This window comes from Taeniopygia guttata, chromosome 1, assembly GCF_048771995.1.
Source record: "Taeniopygia guttata chromosome 1, bTaeGut7.mat, whole genome shotgun sequence".
In the NCBI taxonomy this organism is placed as follows: Eukaryota; Metazoa; Chordata; class Aves; order Passeriformes; family Estrildidae; genus Taeniopygia; species Taeniopygia guttata.
The window spans coordinates 110139510-110145509 of NC_133024.1; positions in this window are offsets into that span (position 1 = coordinate 110139510).

Here is a 6000-nt window from a genome sequence, read left to right on the forward strand (position 1 = left end):
TTACAAGCTCTGAGTGTTTGATATCAGTAATAATTAAGTGTGGCACAGGTGCAAAAGTAAAATTTTAGGATTCTAGATTAGGGGTCCAAAGGGGACAAGATGGAGGAAATTGGGTGTGTCTTGTCCTTTTTCTCCTTCTTCATGCCCTCCATGTTTCACTGTGGTGTTGGCATTTTTCTGTTGGTTTAGGCTGGGGACACACTGTCCAACGTAGGTGACAGATATTGGCACGTTATTGTAAATCCAGCACAGGTAGTTTCTGGTATATAATGTTTGTACCATCCCACTGAGGGCAGAGCCCCACACGCTGCCCTGCAGGACAGAGCTGCGGCAGGGCAGCAGAACATGTTAGAGATAAACAGAATAAACAACCTTGAAACCAGCACAGATGAATTATGGCTTCTGCTTTGGCAGCGGGGCAGAAAGACAGAGACTTTTTACAATCTCAGAATCATCAATACCTCAGATTCCAACACAAATCAAAAGGATGAGTGGATAAGTGCAGACCTTCCAGAAGTGTATTAGCACTCCAGAAGGGAAGTGGTAGATTTCACATTTGATGTCTGCGAGGAGATACCAATAAAAGCACTGCAAGAAGCAAAGGAAATTCCTCTTCTGTAACACACCAGTAAGACACAGTCTGAGAACAGAGACCTTCTTGTATAGCCCTGGATTCATCAAATTATCACTCGAGAATGGAGAAGAGTCTAGTGAGAAGCTGCGTGTCAAAGAACACTGTCCCAGACATGGAACCTCAACCAGCCTCACCAAAAACCACTGGGAGGAAACTGAGCTTCTGAAATCAGCACAGGAGACACACACAGATGTGCTGCTTCACACATTCTCCAGGATGAGGGACCAAATCGAGCCTCACTAAAGGCACAGAAGCCTTGGAATCAGCAATGCTGTGCTGGAATATTGGGAAACTGCTGCTGCTTTCTTCTTGTTTTTCTGAAACACAACCTTGGGCAAGACTCCCTGACAACAATAGTAATTACAACAACAATAATACAAGTACCCTGATTGTCAGAGTCCAGGACATCCCCCTGGCTGCCCTGGCTGTCTTGAGACCCTGGCAGGGGGCTTGGAGACCCTGGCATGAAGACAAAAGCATCTGTGATTTTAGCCCATGGAAAAAACTGCCAACTCTGTATGAGGAATTACAAGCCATGAGAGTTTGAGTAGTCTAGTAGTTGAATTAACACAGGGTGAAAAAGTAGAATTTTAGGGTTTTAAAATAAGGGGTTCAAGGGGTCAAACTGGAAGAATTTGGGTATGTCCTGGCCTTCTTCTCCTTCTTCTTGTCCTCCATGTCTTGGTGTGATGGTGACACTTTTCTATTGGTTTAAGGTAGAGATACACTGTCTAGCATAAATGATTGATATTGGCACATTATTGTAAATATAGTATACGTAGTTTTTAGTATAAAATGTAAATGCTGCTCAAGGCAAGACACAGAATGCCATGGCCGACCTGCTGGACAGAGCTCAGCAGGTCAGAGAAAGAATGTTACAGATAAGGAAAAATAAACAACCTTGAGAAGCTGATCCTGCGCATTCCGACTCCTTCTTTGGCTGCACGGGCTGGGAGAACTTTTACACTCTTGGGGTCACCTCGACACCCAGACCCTGAGACCTGATGAGGGGCTCTTGGGATGAGACACAGCTTGTAGGGCTACTGAGAGACTTCTTGCTTGGATAGCAGGGCAGTTCCCACTAGGAACTGTGGCATTCCCACATTGCAGTGCAAAGTGCAGTGGCTCTGGGCACTGCAAGACTCTTGCCTGTGCCAAATATGGGTGTGGGGAGAGCCAGGAGACAAGGGGTTAACTCCAGACCCCTTTTGCCCCACAGCAGTCACCAGTGTGCCTGGAATGGGTGTTTGGAAGTGAGGATCTGGAGACAGCTGTGTGATGTGGGAACTGTTTGTTTTCAGTTAAGGTTTGAAGGAGAAGAAAAACAACAATATTGCTGGAAGTATGCAATTGTATCATAGTAGTGTCTTGCAGTGTTCATTATGGGCACTCATCAAGAAAGAGTAATATTCCATTTGTGGTGCATTTAAGCATGAATATTGGTACTTGTATTGCAACTTTATCTTCCAACTATGACTGTGTGAAGCTCAAGCATTTTTGCACCAAATACATTTGTCACTGATGGGAGGAGGTTGCCATAAATACATTAATTACTAACTGATAGACTGCTACAAAGAGAAGGTGGTTATATCTAAAACAAGCCTAAAAATATAGATGTCTCCAAAAAGCATCTTTAGAATTTGCTGCCTTCAGTGATATCAAGAGCTGATATTTCCAAACTTGTCTCACCAGCTGCATGAACTTTCAAGAGTGAAAGAAGCAGTGTGTTCTTGCTTTGCTGCAGTTGTATTGTCATCTCAACAGAATTCTGTGTCATCAAAACATGAAACAGGTAAAAAAAGTGAATACCTGGAAAATATTAAAATCAGCAGCTGTTCAGTTCTAGAATAAGTTTAGTTGAAAGATTTTCTTATCCAGTAGCTGAATAAAGTCTTGGAAAATTCTAAAAATATGAAGAAGTTCCATTACTTGAGCAATCCGAATATCTGAAAAATACTTTCTGAAGCTTTTAAATTAGAGGAAGAGAGTGAATAACAATTTGTTAGTCTAATAATTTAAATGCAGGCAGGTACCAGAGAAGATTCTAGGCAAATAAATCACAGATGTGAAATATTGATTTCCCACATATTTTTCAGTTTCATTCTTTATCAAAAGTGCTTGGCATGAATTCATATCAAAATAAATTTCTTTTTTTACTGTCACTATATCACTTAGTACATTAGGAATGCAAAAATTAAGCATTTGGATAAATGTATGTTAGAGCAGGTAATTAATTTAGTAAGTACATACACAGATCTTGTTTACAAGAAAAATGTCTGAAAGTGTAAAATTATGTATGATTGCAAAGCAACCTGTTTTAATGGCTTTAATGCAATAATAACCAAATTCTCCAAATGGAAATAGCAAAAGGATGAAGGGCCAAAACAAAAAAAAAGCTTGAGTATAAATATCAGTAAATAGCCAATCACTTAAATGATGATTGAAGTGACTATGGATTCAAATTTAGAATTCTTGGCTACTACAATTTCTAATCCATGAAAAACTTTTGCCTATAAGAAAGGCATTTTTTTTTTTATCTCATACAGAACTTGAAAAGGGAATATTCCCCACAGCAGAGCTTTTAAAACTCTAGCTGTTGAAATGTAAACATAGGATAAAGACACACATACAGCCCTGAAAATATGCAGGTACATTTTACCTGACTCACAGCTGCCCAGTTACTGTTCAAGAGAGAAAAAATATGTATTTAAGTGGCAACAAAACACAAAGGAAAAGCAAATCCTTCTGGTTTGGAACATGAAACAAACAAAAATCCTTATGTCACAGATCAGCAAGCATTTGTTGCCTGAGTGTACAGACCAGCTTTCCAGTCATAGGGCTAACTGAAAGTATGAGAAAGAAAGAGAGCAGAAATTAATACCTTGATTTTTCTTTTCTTTCCAATCAACAAGATATTACCTCCTTACAATATATTCCATCCACTACGCAGCTTACAGAACAAGTACTGATGATTAGAGTGTTTCATAAGACAGTCTGAACATGGGTTTTTGGGAAAAACTATAAAAGTTGCCATTTCCAACTGGGAGACAGCTCATTAGAAGGCATGAGATCAGCTCAAATTATGCCAAGAGGGAGAAAGAAGAAGGCAAAAAGATCCCAAGGTAGGTTGTTATAAGTATGGATTATTTGCCTTGCTTTAAATTTAAGACATATTTAACAAAGGGAATGTTTTCTGTTACTCCTTGGAGACTTTGAAGCTCTGCTTTCTGTAATTTTTCCTTGGTTTTAATTGCTCAGGACTCTGGGGTTCTGCTGTGGTAGCAGTCTTTAAATCAGTGACTGATGCACACCAACATCTCAATGTTTATTTACCTACCTCTGAACTTGGTTAGAGGAAGGTAAACAATCTTTCTAGGTTTAGTGGGTGTTAATTTTTTGATTGTAAAGCACAGTGAGGGGTCTGTGCCTGAAAAAAATGCCTCCTGTGCCTTTTGAGTGCCTTCTAAGTAAATCCTCCCACATCTCCCTGTGGGGCAGCCTCACTGATTAAATGGAAAGGCAACCCTAAATTCACTCTGATGCCTCAGATTGTGTTCTGCTTTAGTGTGTGAGTCTGGGCTTCATATTAGGGGATGACAAGCTCTCTTCACAGAGCAGGGAGAAAAAACAATTCCTTTTCTAGCTGGGGACCAAGGACAAATGATCCAAATCTCAGCCCCAAGAGCACAAACACCGTGGGCTGAAGAGGGAAAAACAAGAAGGATGGGACTGCCTGGGCTAAAGCTGCAATTAGACAATTAGCTCCAATATGCAAATGGAGCAGAACTTATCAAAGTGTGAGACCCTGTGACCAGCTGTCCATTTTGTGGCCATTTTGGGTTGTGCTGCCCAAGGTGCATCTGTGGAGGCTTTTTAATAAATCCCTACTTTATTCTTTAGCTCTGTCCAGTCTCTGTTCTAGGTCAGCCTTCACAAGGCATCAACTCAAGGATGTTCAGTGTGCTGAACCCACCCTGCTCTTCCTTTTTAGGTGCTCCCAGCAGTGCCCCACAGCCTTGGCTGTGTCTCCAGTCCATGCAAACAGCCCTTGTTTATTGGGAAGGGGGGATACAGACACTCTAACCATGGATGTCTGCATGGAAGGGGGTTTTTTACCTTCCTTTACCTTCCTTTAGCTGGTTTTTACTCAGACTTGCTCCTTGGCATTGGCTGTGATGAAGAGGTGCAGCAGGTTTGGGTGGCTTGGGTTTGGGTTTTTAATAGGTTTTCAAAGGCTCAGAAGCAATGTTGGACTATCAAGTGTTGTACCTGTGTCAGGAGTTTCTGGCCATCACCATCAGATGACAAAGAAGAGAGGAGTTTTCCTTAAGTTATGCTTTTAAATGTCACCAAGATAAGGAAAAAAATCCTGCAATCTTGAATTAAAGGTTTTTTATCCTCACTGTCTCAAGATCATAAGCATTTATGATCATAATAGATAGACACACTTAACTATTGCCTTTGCAGCATTAAATTTTACAGCTGCTGCTTGCAAAATGTGTGTTTCAAAGTAGTCTGAATTTATTAAGTCAAGGGTTTAAGGGCAGCTTCTGTCCTGACAAAAATAAATCAAAACAAAACAACTAAAACCCAGCAATACAGCCAGAAAGTGATTAAGACAGGTATTAAGAAAGCTTCGTTCAGTGTAATTGCCTTGTCAGAGAGAGGAAGGGAATGTCATGTTCATGTTGCTTCCTCTTCCCCTAAATCAAGAAAAGGAATTAAGTGAAACTGATGCAATCAGGGCTCTGATTTGGCTGTGTTTGTGCAGCTGTGTCAAGCAGTGGCAGCTCTAATCTCTGCCTTGCCATGACACAGCACAGGCAGAGCAGGAGGCAGCTCCAAGGAGCTCTCCAGTACGACTCTCTCCACAAAAAATTTCCCCCTTCTCTCTTTCTTTCTTCTCCATTTCGACTACATTAAACACTTTGCATTATATCCTACATCAGAAAATATGCAAAAATATTTACAGTAAATCTACACAGTATATGGCAGTTTTGTTGCCATTTCCCTGAATTCGCCCACTGGTTAAAATCAAAATATAGTCCCCATTAAATGGAAGGGCAGAGGATGCTTTCTAAGCACCAATGTCCTCCCAAAATTCAAGGTGCAGAGGAATGAATCACAAAGAGGGGAGGGCAGGGAGGTGGCCTTGGCTGCCAAGGGGACAAGATGATGTTTTGTGTGGTGAGGGTGTATGGTGTTTTGGACCCCAAGTTGGGTTACTCCTTGGGGGCTCCTCTGATGAGGGAAGCTCTCTTGGAGTAGTTCTGTGTTAGGAACAAGAGATGCATTGGACTTTTTCAAACTTCAACTTCTGTTTATTGTTATCTTATCAAACTTCAGTCCACTGTTTATACTGTTCA